Source organism: Triticum urartu, chromosome 7A (assembly GCF_056163025.1).
Source record: "Triticum urartu cultivar PI428250 chromosome 7A, HENAU_Tu73, whole genome shotgun sequence".
NCBI lineage: Eukaryota > Viridiplantae > Streptophyta > Magnoliopsida > Poales > Poaceae > Triticum > Triticum urartu.
This window is the reverse complement of record NC_141879.1, coordinates 732,817,813-732,833,569: the sequence shown is the minus strand read 5'-3', so window position 1 is coordinate 732,833,569 and position 15,757 is coordinate 732,817,813. Positions and strand designations below refer to the sequence as shown.

The 15,757-nt window shown below is 48.3% G+C and overlaps 1 non-coding gene and 2 pseudogenes across 1 annotated transcript; 1 reads left to right on the top strand and 2 right to left on the bottom strand.

Moving 5' to 3' along the window:
- Positions 1–509: 509 nt before the first annotated feature.
- On the bottom strand, positions 510–1,019 carry LOC147962419 (uncharacterized; annotated as a pseudogene).
- Positions 1,020–5,379: 4,360 nt separating this feature from the next.
- LOC147962417 (BTB/POZ and MATH domain-containing protein 2-like) lies at positions 5,380–15,031 on the bottom strand (annotated as a pseudogene).
- Positions 6,790–6,861, top strand: TRNAH-GUG (transfer RNA histidin (anticodon GUG)). The gene has a single exon. It is a non-coding gene; the product is annotated as a tRNA-His (tRNA).
- Positions 15,032–15,757: the final 726 nt, after the last annotated feature.

The window sequence follows — 15,757 nt, the reverse complement described above, 5'->3', positions numbered from 1 at the left end:
AATGTCATTGATTGGTTACTCGGTTTGCATTTGAATATGAATACAATTTTGTTTTCCTATGTAAGTTGGAACTGGAATTTGGTTCTGCAGTTTGACCACTTCTCAAAGAAATTGACTATCGACATGGTTAGCACAGATTGAGATCTACCAGTCAATTTCATACCAGTTGTTCACTATATCTGCTGTAACAATGAAGAGTTTATGCATGAGTTCCAGATTAGAATAAATTGATTCATTGTTGTTGATATATCAATGTATCACTTCCATCAGATAGGTGTTTGGTAGCATTGGCTAGAACATGCACTTCTACAGTTGTTACTTTGCAGTTTGCACTAGCTCCCTCTGTGCACAACACCTTATTTTATATTATGAAGTTTGTAATGAAGTAGAAGTCTAAAATATGAAAGATACTAGCAAGCAAGATTATCTTCTGTGTACAAATCTTTTATTTTTCTGTATTATATTTTTTACACTATTGTGCAGTACCGTATCAGTAGAATATTTATAACTTAATTTGTTGGGTTTCTACATATTTCCTTGCTGGTGAGAAGGTTTAGGCGCGCGCTCTTGGAGAAGACGGCGGAGATGGATGCAGCGAGGCAGGAGAGCACCTTCATCGGCCCTACTCTGCGACCTCGCAGCGGAGGCTAGCCTGGTGGAATCGCCTCTGTGAAGCGCCGCGCGGGACTCGGCGGCGGAATGTCTGAGCGACAGGAGGCACTCCTGGAAGCCCTGGTGTGTGTCTGCGAGGAGCAGGAAGGCGTCAAGGAGGCGGTCGCTGGCGTCGCAGGTAGCGTGGCGGGACTCTGGGAGGACGATGAGGTCGGCGAGGGCCGCGTGGAGCGCGTGTCCTGCTGGATCCAGGTGCGGATGGTGGCGATGTAGGCGTGGAGGTTGGCGAGGAGCGGGTGGGAGGAGGTGTCGCATGGCAGGCTGACAGAACGGACGTGGCGGTACTTGGAGAAGGACCTCGCCAGGGTGAGAGGGAAAGAGATGGAGCGGCCCAAGCTGAGAGCCATTTCGAAAGGAAGGTAGGTGCTTCTTCTTGCGCTTGTTGCTAGATGTGTGAGATGACATGCGCTTGTCTCCTGCCTTACATGTCATCTCACACATCTTTTTTTTTTTGAAAAAAAAAAAGATGTGTCAGATGACATGTAAGGCAGGAGACGATCTATGTGATATATGTGCGTGGGGGACATGATCCGCTAGGCCGAGAGGTTGGCGGTGCTTCTGTGCTGCGTTGCCCGCCTTAAGTCAAACTCAAAGCTCGACGCAAGGCCATGGCATGCAGGATAGGTGTGGCTTAGGTGTCATCTCCGGAACCGACTAGCCAGCAGTGTGTTGAACATAGACAGCGTCAAGATGATCTGTGCTATGACGCACTGCTGGCCGGCCGGACATAGAATGATTGAAGTACTCATTGTGATCTACCGCTGGATGGATGACCAGGTCAGGTCATCAGCAACGCGCAGTAGGTGGTGGTGTGCGTTCGTGTAAACTGTGCCATATCTCTAGCCCTAGCCAGTCGCCAGCTTGCTACGACGCATATTTTTTTAGCAAATATTCGATCGCAGCGATCCATCTTGGGTGGCCGCCAAGACAGCCAGGATCGCACATGCGGGCACGATTATTTTTCTGTGTAGGCACGTCAATCAAGACTGAGAACAATCGATGAGATGATGAGACATCCGCAACAATCGGATCCGAGAGTGCGTGTGATTTTGTCCCTTCGCATTGCAAGTTGGGGGACATGAGAGATTCCAAATGTGCATGTAGCAGCAGCCTAGATAGCAGCAGCTACCTCTTGGTGCCCTCCATCCATCCCCATGTGTCCACATGTACGTAACACTAGCTGCTGCTCGCTCTTCGGTGGTTGAATGGCTAACTAATAGCATCTAGAGCCGCATATGACAAATATGACCCTTTAAACGCGTGCGGACGTGTTCACAGACAGTTATCGGACACTCCTCAAATAGCGTCGTCCATATACATGTATCTCATACCCTTATTTTCTGCGAGAAATGTTTCTCATATCCAATCCGCTATATCCATACAAATCATGCAACGTCGATCAAACTATGTAGATCAGCAAACGGACATAGAAACGGACATAGGCAAGCACAATACTTTCACCAAAAGATCACGATCCGATGTTTAAAGGACCACCAAAGTTCACATAAACGACGGACAACTTGAAACTACATCTAAAACTTGAAATTAAACTGAAGAAAAGCGGATCTTCACCACTTCCGGTCGCCGGTGCAGCTGTAGCCGTCGGCGGTTGGTGGAGGATCGTCCGAGTTGTCGGACGAGGAGCCGCTGCCGTCGTCATCGTCGGAGGAGGAGACGATGATGAGGCCCTTGAGGCGCCGGACGGCCCGGTCTTGCTAGCACTTGAGCTTCGCCAGCCGAGCCGCCTCCGTCGCCTTCTCCTTGGCCTCGCGCTCGGACTGCTCGACAGCTAGCCGGAGAGCCTTGTCGTTCTTTAGGCAGAGCAGCCGAGCGCCCGTCTCCGCCGTTGTAAGCGATCGGCGGTAGACCCACACTAGGAGCCACTCGTCGCCGTCGGGCTCCGCCGGTAACCCGCGGCGGCGGCCAAAGCTCTCTGTCGCGTCCCTCTCCCTTGCCCTCTACCTCTTGTGGTGGGCGGCGCGCGCCTCCGACTCTGGGGGGCGCGTCCGGGCCGACTGGGCGATCACAAGTACCTACCGGTGCCCGCGTGGGGGAGTAGCAGCCGGCAGGTGGAGTGGACGGTGTGGGGGAGGCGCGGACTGCACAGCCCGCGCGGAGCCAAGCTTGGGCCGGGAGGATCCAACGCCGGCTTCCTCGCTGCGCCTACGAGGGAGAGGTTGGAGAGGCGAGGCGGCCGATCTAGAAATGCCACCCGTGTCCACCTTGGACCTTTCGAGGGCAATGTGGAGGGCCAACTCGTCGGCGGCGGCGGCGGACGAGCGGCTGCCGGCGCTCGACATGGTCGCCGCACTCACCGGAGTCGTCGGAGTCATCGGAGTGGATCAAATTGGAGAAATCGGAGGGAAGAAGAAGAGACGGATCGAGAGTGGAGTGAGGTAGGGTTTTCGGATTGGAGATATTTATGAAGATGGAGTGGGGTCAGGATGGGCCGGGCTGATGTGTCGGACGCACCCGGGCAGCCCTGGATATAAGGAGTGCCGGACAGTCTGGACGTTTGAGGGTCTTTTGAGACGTCCGGCTGGGTCAGATTTTCGTGACTAGCAGTGGCCGGCCCGGCCGACTGTAGATGCTCTAAGCCACTCAATGCGAAGAAACAGTAGGGACACATGGGGTCAAACGGATGACAGCTCAATCTAAATGCAAAACTGGACATTGCACTGGGACTCCAACCTGTACGTGCGCATCATGTCGTGGAATCGCTTAAGTTCTCCACTGCAATTATGTGCGTGATTGTTATAATTTAATAATAGCTACTGATAATAATTTGCGCACGAATGGGTTGTCGTCGTCTTCCTTTACAATTTGTACTAGCTACGTACCGGCCGTCTGGTAGCGTAGCTAGTGGCCACTCAAATGTACTCCCTCTGTAAACAAATATAAAAGTGTTTAGATCATTAAAATAGTGATCTAACTGCTTTTATATTTCTTTACGGAGGGAGTATCAATCAGTTCGTTTGTGCAGGCACACGTGCATCTATTGTTTTACGGGGTTCAACCAATATATATCCAGGTCGATCAACGGATTTCCTTGCTAAGACTTGCCTACAGAATGATTTAACTGAAGAAAATTGCGGGTCTGTCGGCCAATATGCCTGCATGATCTGCTAAGCCAATATTCCAAATGAACTAATTGTGCTTGTTTGGTATGCGCTTTTTCTTTAAAAAGGGAAATATATTAGATATCAAGCGCTTGTTTGGTATGCGCTTGAGTGCTCTGGAGCATCGTACGTGGAGCTAGCTACCTAACGACTAGATATCACTAAGACATTTGATTCCATACAACTTATTTACACGCGCTGGTTTTCATAATTCAATGATATATTTCTTCTGCTGTTGAAATGAGCGCAAGTGAGATTAATACAAGCAAATCTACTGCATCAAAGTTAGTTTTAGCCAATCTTTGGTTTTAGATTGAGACCCGTTCGACCAAATGTATGTAACTAGTGACTCATTAAACTGGAGGGACTAAAAACACACTCTACTCATTAAATAGATCAATACATGTAGTTTTTACAGGTAGTTGGAATAAACTAGATTTTAGTTTTAGCCTGAATTGTTTGCACGGAGACATAACCAGTAAAATTTGACCAATCAAGCTGACATGGCGAGAAATGACTCTGGAGTGTGGACAATCGAGATTAGTCTATCTTGGATATTAAATGCTACTGAGAGATGAGATGAGAAATCTAGAATTCTAGACGAAAATTAAATTAGCTGTAAGTTATTTGTTCTTTTTTTGAGTTAAACTTGGCAACAAGTTCATGGAGATAGATTATTTCAAAAAAAATATCATGGAGATAGTGATATGGACTTCTCTCACCTGCAAATTGTAATTAACCAGAAGACTTGCATACGGGAGCAGAGATTCCATGAACCATCTCCAAATCAAGGATAGAAGATAAAGAAACAAAGGAGACCTAGCCATGGATGCATTAAGATAAACTACTTTGGGTCCAGCAGGACAATGATCATGTCCTTTATAAGTGGGGGCATTCCAGCACAGAAGATGAAACACTCCATCACCACATGATCAATTGTTAAGTTTGAATGGATTTCTTGTGTTTGGATCAGTGTTTGAAGTATATATGAGATTTGTATGGACGGCATATATATCAAGATATCCTAGCTTTTACTTTGCTTCAATTACCAAAATGAACAACGGCAGGCATACTTCACTCCAAGTCTGATCGTTAGCTACTCATCTCAAACAATCCGTTTAAAGGAAATTGCATATTGCTATTGTCCAGCGAACTTGCATAAGGATTAAGGAACTCATACCGTTGGAACTACAGTACGCTTGCAATGAACTTACAAACATTGGCAAGAGACAAAGACGAAATGACAACAACTTTTCTTCGACTACTTTTAATAAAAGGGATTTCTCTCCCAGTTTAATCAAGGAAATAACTAGAATTATGCACAGAGTTCCAAAAAGTATAGCATGTAAAGAAGTAGCAACATCCTGGAGGATACAAAGATAGCAATATGGAACATCCACCCAAAAAGACATCTTGCCGGAAACTTAACTATATGAAACATCCGCCCACAAGGACACATGCTACCCCGTAGCCAGCAAGGGAGAAACGAAACTGAAGATATAGCAATTCCTCGCAAACAAGACAATGTCATTGTTAAACACCTCGGCTGCTGCGTCCAAGAGTCCTCTAGATCTAGGTCCAGGAGCCATCATTCCCTTTTCCTTCTGCAATGACAAACACTGTAAGCAAGAGAAGTGAAAATATAGCCCCAATACGATGAACTAGCATTATTATGAAGAAGTCTTACTTTGCCGGTAGCACGCCAAGGATCATATCCTTCATAAGAGGGGGTGGGGGGGGGGGGGGGGGGGGTGCAGCTCCTGCACAAGTGATCAAAGCCGTCCGTGTCCACCACCGCCCTCAGGTTGTCCGGACACCGGAGGAACTCGTGGCACGCCTTCTTCAGTCCATGACAACTGTGCTGCCTGGCAAGCGCCAGGATGCTCGTCACCGTACCCACACCGATGTGCTCGCAGAGCTTCTTCTCGCACATCAACCTCAGCCTATGGATATTGTACCTGTCCGCTGCCACGAGCAGGTGCTGCAGCAATACCATGTCCTCGTCATTGGTCTCCTCCTTCACTGCGCACAACGTGTCACCGTAGATGAACCCTAGCATTGCCTTGAACACCGTCGCGTCCATGTCGTCTATCTGCACGACCGACGACGAGGTGCCTGCATTGGACCGAAGAGTGACGCCCTGAAGACAGTAGAGTGGGCTGCCAGGACGGAGCGGTGAGCAGCGATCGTCTTGCCACCAACACAGAAGACCACGTATGTGCCCTGCCCGGCCATGAGAAGGTCAGCAAAGTTCTGTTGCATGTCGGATGGTGGCACCGCAACAAATCGAGAAGTGCCGCATGTTGGATTTAGGACCACGATGTCGCACCGGATGGTGAAACTGTCGTCCTTCAGGTGTTTCTCCAAGGCCTCTCTTTTCATGACCTTGACCTTACAAGTTCGGAAATCGAATATTTCACTGTCGTGGATACATGTCGGATCTTGCTTGTCGGTCTCGTCAACGAAACTGAACTCGAACTGCGCCATCACAGGCTCTTTAGTGCTCTCGATGAGGGTAAGAACAAGTGTGACGATGCGAACATTGTCCCCACTTTTTGGGAAGAAGTGGATGCGCCACCGTTGGCCGCCGATGATGAAGGAGTGAGACCCGATGGGTACGTGGTTTATTGAGTAACCCTGGACGACAAGCAAGTGGTATCCACTGGCTGCGCGGACGTTGAAGATGGGACAGGTGTCAGATCCCAGGAGCTTGCTGCTGGCGATGGCAGATGGCACCTCCTGTGTTCTTCAGAAAAGAAAAACCTCACACACGAACCTACAATTGACGGTGACGGCCAAGAACGGAAGGGCGTACGCAAACCATGGCTATACCTACACTTACGCCGGAAGTTCAACCACACTGGCGTCTTATACAGAGATGATGAAATCATACGAGGACATGTGCCACAATGGCATAGTACTCAACGCGGTTGTCCACGAGCCTTGAATCAAGTTGAGATGCTCACCTATGGATGCATGCTGGTGAGAATTCCACATTGTGGCTGTAGTTTAGTGGTGAGAATTCCACGTTGTGGCCGTGGAGACCTGGGCTCAAATCCCAGCAGCCACACTAATTTTTCTTTTCTTTTTTTCTTCATCGAGCTAGGGTAGTCCCTGCTTTCCACTTGACCATCTAATAGGCGCCATGAGTGGAGAGCACATTGATTTAGATTGCTTTGGTGTTTTTGTCGTGCTATGAGGTGTTCGGCTCGGTTGGACGCGGCCTATTCTGCTCCGTGTCCGTCCTCTTCGCCATTGTTTGGCTTCAGTTTAGGCAAGGCAAGTTGTGTGCCGATGTTGTGTTGGTGGATGTGGGTGTTGACCTCTCGATGTAGCACTTTGCTGAAAGGCATTGTATCGATCATTTCTTTTCTTTTTTTCTTCATCGAGCTAGGGTAGTCCCTGCTTTCCACTTGACCATCTAATAGGCGCCATGAGTGGAGAGCACATTGATTTAGATTGCTTTGGTGTTTTTGTCGTGCTATGAGGTGTTCGGCTCGGTTGGACGCGGCCTATTCTGCTCCGTGTCCGTCCTCTTCGCCATTGTTTGGCTTCAGTTTAGGCAAGGCAAGTTGTGTGCCGATGTTGTGTTGGTGGATGTGGGTGTTGACCTCTCGATGTAGCACTTTGCTGAAAGGCATTGTATCGATCATTTCTTTTCTTTTTTTCTTCATCGAGCTAGGGTAGTCCCTGCTTTCCACTTGACCATCTAATAGGCGCCATGAGTGGAGAGCACATTGATTTAGATTGCTTTGGTGTTTTTGTCGTGCTATGAGGTGTTCGGCTCGGTTGGACGCGGCCTATTCTGCTCCGTGTCCGTCCTCTTCGCCATTGTTTGGCTTCAGTTTAGGCAAGGCAAGTTGTGTGCCGATGTTGTGTTGGTGGATGTGGGTGTTGACCTCTCGATGTAGCACTTTGCTGAAAGGCATTGTATCGATCATTTCTTTTCTTTTTTTCTTCATCGAGCTAGGGTAGTCCCTGCTTTCCACTTGACCATCTAATAGGCGCCATGAGTGGAGAGCACATTGATTTAGATTGCTTTGGTGTTTTTGTCGTGCTATGAGGTGTTCGGCTCGGTTGGACGCGGCCTATTCTGCTCCGTGTCCGTCCTCTTCGCCATTGTTTGGCTTCAGTTTAGGCAAGGCAAGTTGTGTGCCGATGTTGTGTTGGTGGATGTGGGTGTTGACCTCTCGATGTAGCACTTTGCTGAAAGGCATTGTATCGATCATTTCTTTTCTTTTTTTCTTCATCGAGCTAGGGTAGTCCCTGCTTTCCACTTGACCATCTAATAGGCGCCATGAGTGGAGAGCACATTGATTTAGATTGCTTTGGTGTTTTTGTCGTGCTATGAGGTGTTCGGCTCGGTTGGACGCGGCCTATTCTGCTCCGTGTCCGTCCTCTTCGCCATTGTTTGGCTTCAGTTTAGGCAAGGCAAGTTGTGTGCCGATGTTGTGTTGGTGGATGTGGGTGTTGACCTCTCGATGTAGCACTTTGCTGAAAGGCATTGTATCGATCATTTCTTTTCTTTTTTTCTTCATCGAGCTAGGGTAGTCCCTGCTTTCCACTTGACCATCTAATAGGCGCCATGAGTGGAGAGCACATTGATTTAGATTGCTTTGGTGTTTTTGTCGTGCTATGAGGTGTTCGGCTCGGTTGGACGCGGCCTATTCTGCTCCGTGTCCGTCCTCTTCGCCATTGTTTGGCTTCAGTTTAGGCAAGGCAAGTTGTGTGCCGATGTTGTGTTGGTGGATGTGGGTGTTGACCTCTCGATGTAGCACTTTGCTGAAAGGCATTGTATCGATCATTTCTTTTCTTTTTTTCTTCATCGAGCTAGGGTAGTCCCTGCTTTCCACTTGACCATCTAATAGGCGCCATGAGTGGAGAGCACATTGATTTAGATTGCTTTGGTGTTTTTGTCGTGCTATGAGGTGTTCGGCTCGGTTGGACGCGGCCTATTCTGCTCCGTGTCCGTCCTCTTCGCCATTGTTTGGCTTCAGTTTAGGCAAGGCAAGTTGTGTGCCGATGTTGTGTTGGTGGATGTGGGTGTTGACCTCTCGATGTAGCACTTTGCTGAAAGGCATTGTATCGATCATTTCTTTTCTTTTTTTCTTCATCGAGCTAGGGTAGTCCCTGCTTTCCACTTGACCATCTAATAGGCGCCATGAGTGGAGAGCACATTGATTTAGATTGCTTTGGTGTTTTTGTCGTGCTATGAGGTGTTCGGCTCGGTTGGACGCGGCCTATTCTGCTCCGTGTCCGTCCTCTTCGCCATTGTTTGGCTTCAGTTTAGGCAAGGCAAGTTGTGTGCCGATGTTGTGTTGGTGGATGTGGGTGTTGACCTCTCGATGTAGCACTTTGCTGAAAGGCATTGTATCGATCATTTCTTTTCTTTTTTTCTTCATCGAGCTAGGGTAGTCCCTGCTTTCCACTTGACCATCTAATAGGCGCCATGAGTGGAGAGCACATTGATTTAGATTGCTTTGGTGTTTTTGTCGTGCTATGTGGTGTTCGGCTCGGTTGGACGCGGCCTATTCTGCTCCGTGTCCGTACATAGTCCGGCGAACGCCGCATCCGGAGCTCGGACCGACCTGTGAATTCAGGCTTTGCCACGCCTTTACTACATCACGCCGACGCCCTGCATCGACATTGACTTCGGCGCCAGGCCATATTTCTTCTATTTCTCACTTTGCATAAATTATTTATTATGCACCATTTTTTTTAATTATCATTATTACTATTATCTCCGATTTGCACTATTTTTTGTGCACAGGAAAATGATCCGGAGACTTCGGCGTCACTCTGCCGGTCTGCATTGACCGTGCTATGTCACCACTTCGGCGTGTCGAGCTCTCCGCTCCGCCATCTCGGGACCAGCTTGGGGGATGGAGCCTTGCCCCGCATCAATCTCGGACCGCGTCATCAATACCGAACACATTAACCAGCTAAGTCCCTTTCATGCTCAAAGCTTTAATTTCTAACTTGTGTTCGGTTCGACCAAGCATTATACTTTTTTGGAAAAAAGTTGTTTGTAAAAAATTTCCCTGTCCAAACTTTGTTTGTGACGCATAAATTCAAATACCCAATTCATTTGGGGGCTTCCTCCATGAAGCTTTTCCACTTGCATATGATTATACTTGTACGGCTTCGTTCCTTGTTCGTGTATTACGCCACAATATGCACCATATTGACTTAAGCGATTTGCAAGCTGGGTTGCCTCACTCCTGTGTTTACCCCTACGTTCCCGATTGTTCGGCTAGGAAGTAAAGGGAGCACCTCTGCGATTGTCACGATCGGGTCGCCCGAGCCGGACCTTAGACTGGGTGAAGCCGAAAGCTAGCGCTCTTATAGTTTTCAATGATGGTCGGCACACAACAGAACTCATGAGTATAAAAAATCTATTGCACAAGTCTCATAATAACAATGAGCACCGAAGAAAGGTATCAGTGGGGGTACTATTTTCTTCGAAGATGTTTCTTACACTTCACGGTAATATAGCACAAGTTCCCTGAGCGCGCTTTGTCTGTTACAGCCTTATGGCCTGATTGCCTGGTTATTGGAAACACCGTCGATATTCTCGACTGATGGAGTACATAACACTTTTCGGTCCTTGACCGAAGAGGGAGAAGCTGACGGTCGGTTAAGACGCGTTTAAAGTTCGGTTGAACATAGATATGATATAAGTGCTTTGGTACATGCAATCATTCTTCTACCCAAGTCACTTGGGGCTCTTAAGTTTATTTGAGCCGTTTTATAATAAGTGTTCTTCTTCTTAGTCGTTGCAAAGTTTTATTATTATTATTATTATTATTTATCACTCTTTTTTTCGACACGAGTGTGCGGTCACTAGCCGGGGAGCCTAATTTCTCTCTCAAAACCGCTAGAGTTTAGTTTGCTAAACTGGCCTGATGAGAAGTACTCCGCCCTCGGGATAGGAGGTTAAAGCCGTAGGCTGACCCGCTTGAAGTCTTGAGATAGGATGTATCATGTTAAAGCACGACAAAAGCACTTCTTTTTTCTAAGACCAACTTTCGGATTGGCACCGAACACTTGATATTGTTCGGACGTCATGTTTTTACTGACGTTTCTTGGTTTTCCAAGCTTTTTGGCACTTTTAAACTATTTGTGCTTTTCCAGCATTAGTCTCGCAGTGCAACGCCAGACACCTTTAGGGATTCGGCAAAAACATTCTCAGATATTGCTATATATGCATCGGTTTCGAATTGTGTCTTCGGTCAATAGTTGGGTTGCCCCGCTCCTGCACTTGCTTCCTACGTTCCGTTTTGTTCGGCTAGGCGTGCAAAGGGAGAACCACTGTGATTGTGCTTCCAGCTCACACGGTTAAGCACCTCAGTGGAGAAAGCCGAAAACTGACTTTCACAGTAGGCGTAAACTGGTCAGCGATCCGATGACTATATTAAATGATGAGTCGTTCATAACATTGGCCGAAGTGTTTACGGCTTGACCCCGACTATCGCCAAACACTACCGGGGGCTATTAACTGGCCTCCCAAACTAAATCCTTAATATTTTGCTCTTACATTAGAGCTGAGGTTTAATGATCATGCTTAGCATGACAACCCAAAGAAAGGAACCGATAGCGGGACTATTTTCTTTGGAAGACATTTCTTCTGTTAAACAGTAATATAACTCTCTGCGTACCTTTGTTTATAAAACCGTATGGCCAGATTGCCTTGTTTGTTGTAAATCTTTGCCCTCATAAAGGCTTTATAAAGTAGGACAAACACTCCTCGGCTACTGACCGAGGAGGTGGAAGCCGATGGTCGGTCAACAAAGTTTTGTACAATGCGGATCCGAGCATTAATGACGTAAAGTACTTGGATACATAGAGTCATTACACATAATTTGTGATTTTACTATGGATATTGATCCTTAATTCAGCCACCCGTGCCCGCATTAAGCCTCGGGGGCTACTGGGCTTCGGGCTTATTATTTATAAATATTAAAGGGGCACATTGATCCCCTGATCTGGTGTTACCACCTGACCAATGTCTCGGGGGCTACTGCATTGCTTGTCCAATGCAGAAAATTTTATGTGCAATATAGTTTCCGAGGAGATTTTGATCCTCAGGTTGGTCGGCCGCACCCAACCTGAGCCTCGAAGACTGAGCACGCCGCTTTTAGTGTTCCGAAGTATTCTGCCGAGCTTGGACATGATCCTCAGGCCGATTTTGCAAATCAACCTGATTCTCAGCGGCTACTGGGATCAGCGGTCTTACGTCATCCTTCAGGTGCATCTCAGGTTTTAGACCGATACACACCTTGAGGGCTACTGGCTATATATCTCAGCAGAGAATAAATTGCACCAATAAAAAATATTCACAAAAATCGGCCCACATTCGGGGTGGTGCACCACCTCGAAAGCAGCCCGGCATAAAGCTCGGGCGCTAGTGGCTGGCTCCATAGAGGGCATTTACAGCATTAAGCTCGGCTAAACTCCTTCAAACTTCTTTGAACCAAGGTGATTTACGACACCTGGATATAGTCCGGCGTTGGAGCTCGGATACAGTCCGACGTTGGAGCTTGGATATACAGTCCAGCGTTAGAGCTCGGATACATAGTCCGGCGTTGGAGCTCGGATACATTCCGGCGTTAGAGCTGGGAAGCGGTCCGGCGTTGGTGCTCGGTTGCAAAAGATACCTCGAATACAGTCCGGCGTTGGAGCTCGGATGCAAGAGGACGCTGCCGCCCGGAAACAACTTCAAATCCGAGGTGTGGCATAAAAATAACAAGGCATTGGTAAAGGCCGAAAACTTAAAGGGGCTCCTCGGATACCCCGACGTGTAAACTCGTCGAATGCATTTCGGCGATCCTCAAGATCGAAGATAAAGAAGATTTGTTGAACCAGTTTTCAAGACCGACGACCGAAGATGAAGAACAATTCGGAATAATCGAGGAGCGTCCCTAACTTGAAGACCAGTTCAGGGGGCTACTGACGGTGTCCTGGACTAGGGGGTACTCACCACGTCGTCTCCCGATCTATTAGATTGGGCCGAGGCCCCCCATGGCCGTATACTCATGGGCTAGTTCGGACAGCTGCCGCATACAAGGAAGATTCCACAAAGACTTGGCGATCAAGACAAGGACTTCTCCCCACCGGCGTATTCGGCTAGGACTCTTGTTAACCTAGGCCTCTGGTGCATTATATAAATCAGGGCCAGGCTAGTCGATAGAACATACAGAACAACAATCATACCATAGGCTAGCTTCTAGGGTTTAGCCTCTCTGATCTCGTGGTAGATCTACTCTTGTACTACCCATATCATCAATATTAATCAAGCAGGACGTAGGGTTTTACCTCCATCAAGAGGGCCCGAACCTGGATAAAATATCGTGTCCCCTGCCTCCTGTTACCATTCGCCTAGACGCACAATTCGGGACCCCCTACCCAAGATCCGCCGGTTTTGACACCGACAGAGATGCTCTCTCCCATTTATTATTTGATTTAGTTGCCGGTGCTTCGGCCATTATTACGGAAAAACTAAGCAAAATGACTTTGTGAATGGAGTTCTTCGGAGAATTTCCACAAAGGAGTCAATATGTCAAGATGTCGCAATATGTTGATGACACATTTTTTTTCTTCTACAAGATGATGAAAACAACACTAAAAACATAAAATTCATTTTGAGTGCTTTTGAAAAAATGTCTACATCGGAGTAGGATATACTGCTAGACCAGAGTAAAGTACATGCCTAGATCGGAGTAGGATATACAGCTACACTGGAGTAAAGTCCATGCCTAGATCGGAGTAGCATATACGGCTAGAATAAAACCACTTCGATCAAACTAATGAGCAACTAGGAAGGCTATATGCCTTAGACCGGGGATAGTTCTGCTGTTTAAATTCCAAGCGTCGTGTTTGGCTGCGCTGATTAACTGTGAAAGACCGACCCTATTAAGCCAAATGGCGAACTGGTCAATAGATGGATGGATAGGCCATACCCTCTGGTCTGGGGACGTGATTTCACTCCAAAATAACTCACTTTGACTAGAAAAAGTATGCTAACATTTTAATCAAGCAAAACTACAAACAAATTCAAAACCAAAGTTCCGCTATATATATATGAGTTACTATATTTCTCGTAATAATTTAGTGCGTATATATCTTTCTGGCCATGACAGTTTTTTTTTAAAAAGGAGGATGACTCCCGGCCTCTGCATCTGGGAGATGCATGCGGCAACTTTATTGATTATTCTCGATAACCTTACAAAGTATTATAACAATATGCCTGAATCCGTCATCTTGACATCATATGCCACTACTCCTATCCATATGATGAAGGGGCGCTAAATGGGCCAAATACCCAGTCCACTCACCTAAGCCTATTATCAAAAGCCAGAAGCCCCAGCCAAGCCAAATACCGGTTCTGGGGCATAAACTGGTCTGACGCACTCATATGTGTCGTCGCCGCCATCTTCCACTGGTCCGTCTTCAGAGCAGATATTGAGGCTTCTACCTTGTCAGGCCACTCTGCCATCGACGCCACCATGACGCCAGACAACAACCTCCTCCTGTGCGAGTCCATCACCGCGCATCGGGTGCCGAGTCTCCACTGCACCACGCCGCCGAGATCTGCCGTCATCAATGTGTAGGATGAAGCACCGCTCCACCAAAAAAATCCGCCCACTGGTCCCTCGATCCCGTGTACGCCTCCAAGAATGACGCCCCCAAGGAGGAAACGACACCAACGCGCCGCCGTCATCTGATCTACTGATCTAGGGTTTCCCCCAGAGGTAGCGGATAGAGGTCTCGAGCTTCTCCACGGCGATGCCTTCAAGAAGGTAATGAGACAAAAGAGTGCCGCCAACGCCGGTCTTGGCATCGAGCCGAGAACTAGGTTTTCACCCGGATCCGCTCGAGGAACCTCCATCAAGCATCATGTGCACGGGTCGCCGCCGATCTGAGCCGCCGCACATTGAGCAGGTCACACCGGCCAGATCAGATCTGTCCGGAGGGCAAACCACACATGGCGCCGACCCAACCACCAGGCCCTCCATGCCGCCGCCACCGAACCGAGGTCAGATGGTCCATCGCCGCTGACCCGTCCGCCGCCGCCGAACGTAGCCAAGGTCGCTGCCTGAAGCAGGGCCAGCCGTCGCACCTGCCACCATCCGCCCTAGGCCGAGGCGGCCGCCACGCGCCGCCGGAAGGCAGACCCGCCACGCCACCAAGGCTAGATCGGCCGTGCCTCCACACACCGCGGGGCTCCGCACCGCCCCCATGGCGCAGGAGAGAGGGAAGGCCCCCGCCACCGCAGTCAGCCCCCGCGCTATAGGTCGGCGGCGTCCTTCGGCGGCGGCGGAGGGAGGGGTAGAAGGACGGGGAGCCCCCGGCGGCTAGGGTTGCGTCCCGGCCGTGTCGCCCGAGCGGGGGCGACGCGGGGGTGCGGGGTGCTCTCAAAAGTGTGGCTTTGTCCCTCTGGCCGTGACAGTTCAACTGTCCATATTTTTATCCACTTATTATTTATTAACAACACATTTGATAAAGTTTATTCGTGTCAGAGAAAACCGTGTTTGTATTTCAGTGTATGTCAGCACCTCGATCAGGGCAGGCCAGTAGATCAAACTAGAACAGCTAGACTGGCGCATTTTGGTGTTAATTAAAATTCCCAATGTCACCTTTGACAGTGTAGATTTGCTGCAATTCCAAAGTCAAATTAACTCCAAAGCTCTTGATTCTTTATCTAATAATAAATGACGGAGACTTTCATAGTTCTCCATACGTCATGTGTTTATATTCGTTAACTTTTGTGTAAATCTTAAAGTTTGACGGCTGAGATTTAAAAGAAGGAAGATTTTTTTTGGCTAAACATAACGATTCACACGTTTCTTAGGCGAAGCACACCCTAGAGAAGGAGGGCTGCTCGAGCACGCCCATTCAATTCGGTTTTCTTTCCCTATAAGAATCGTGGAGGCACAAGGGGAATCGCCGGAGGGGTTCTACAAGGT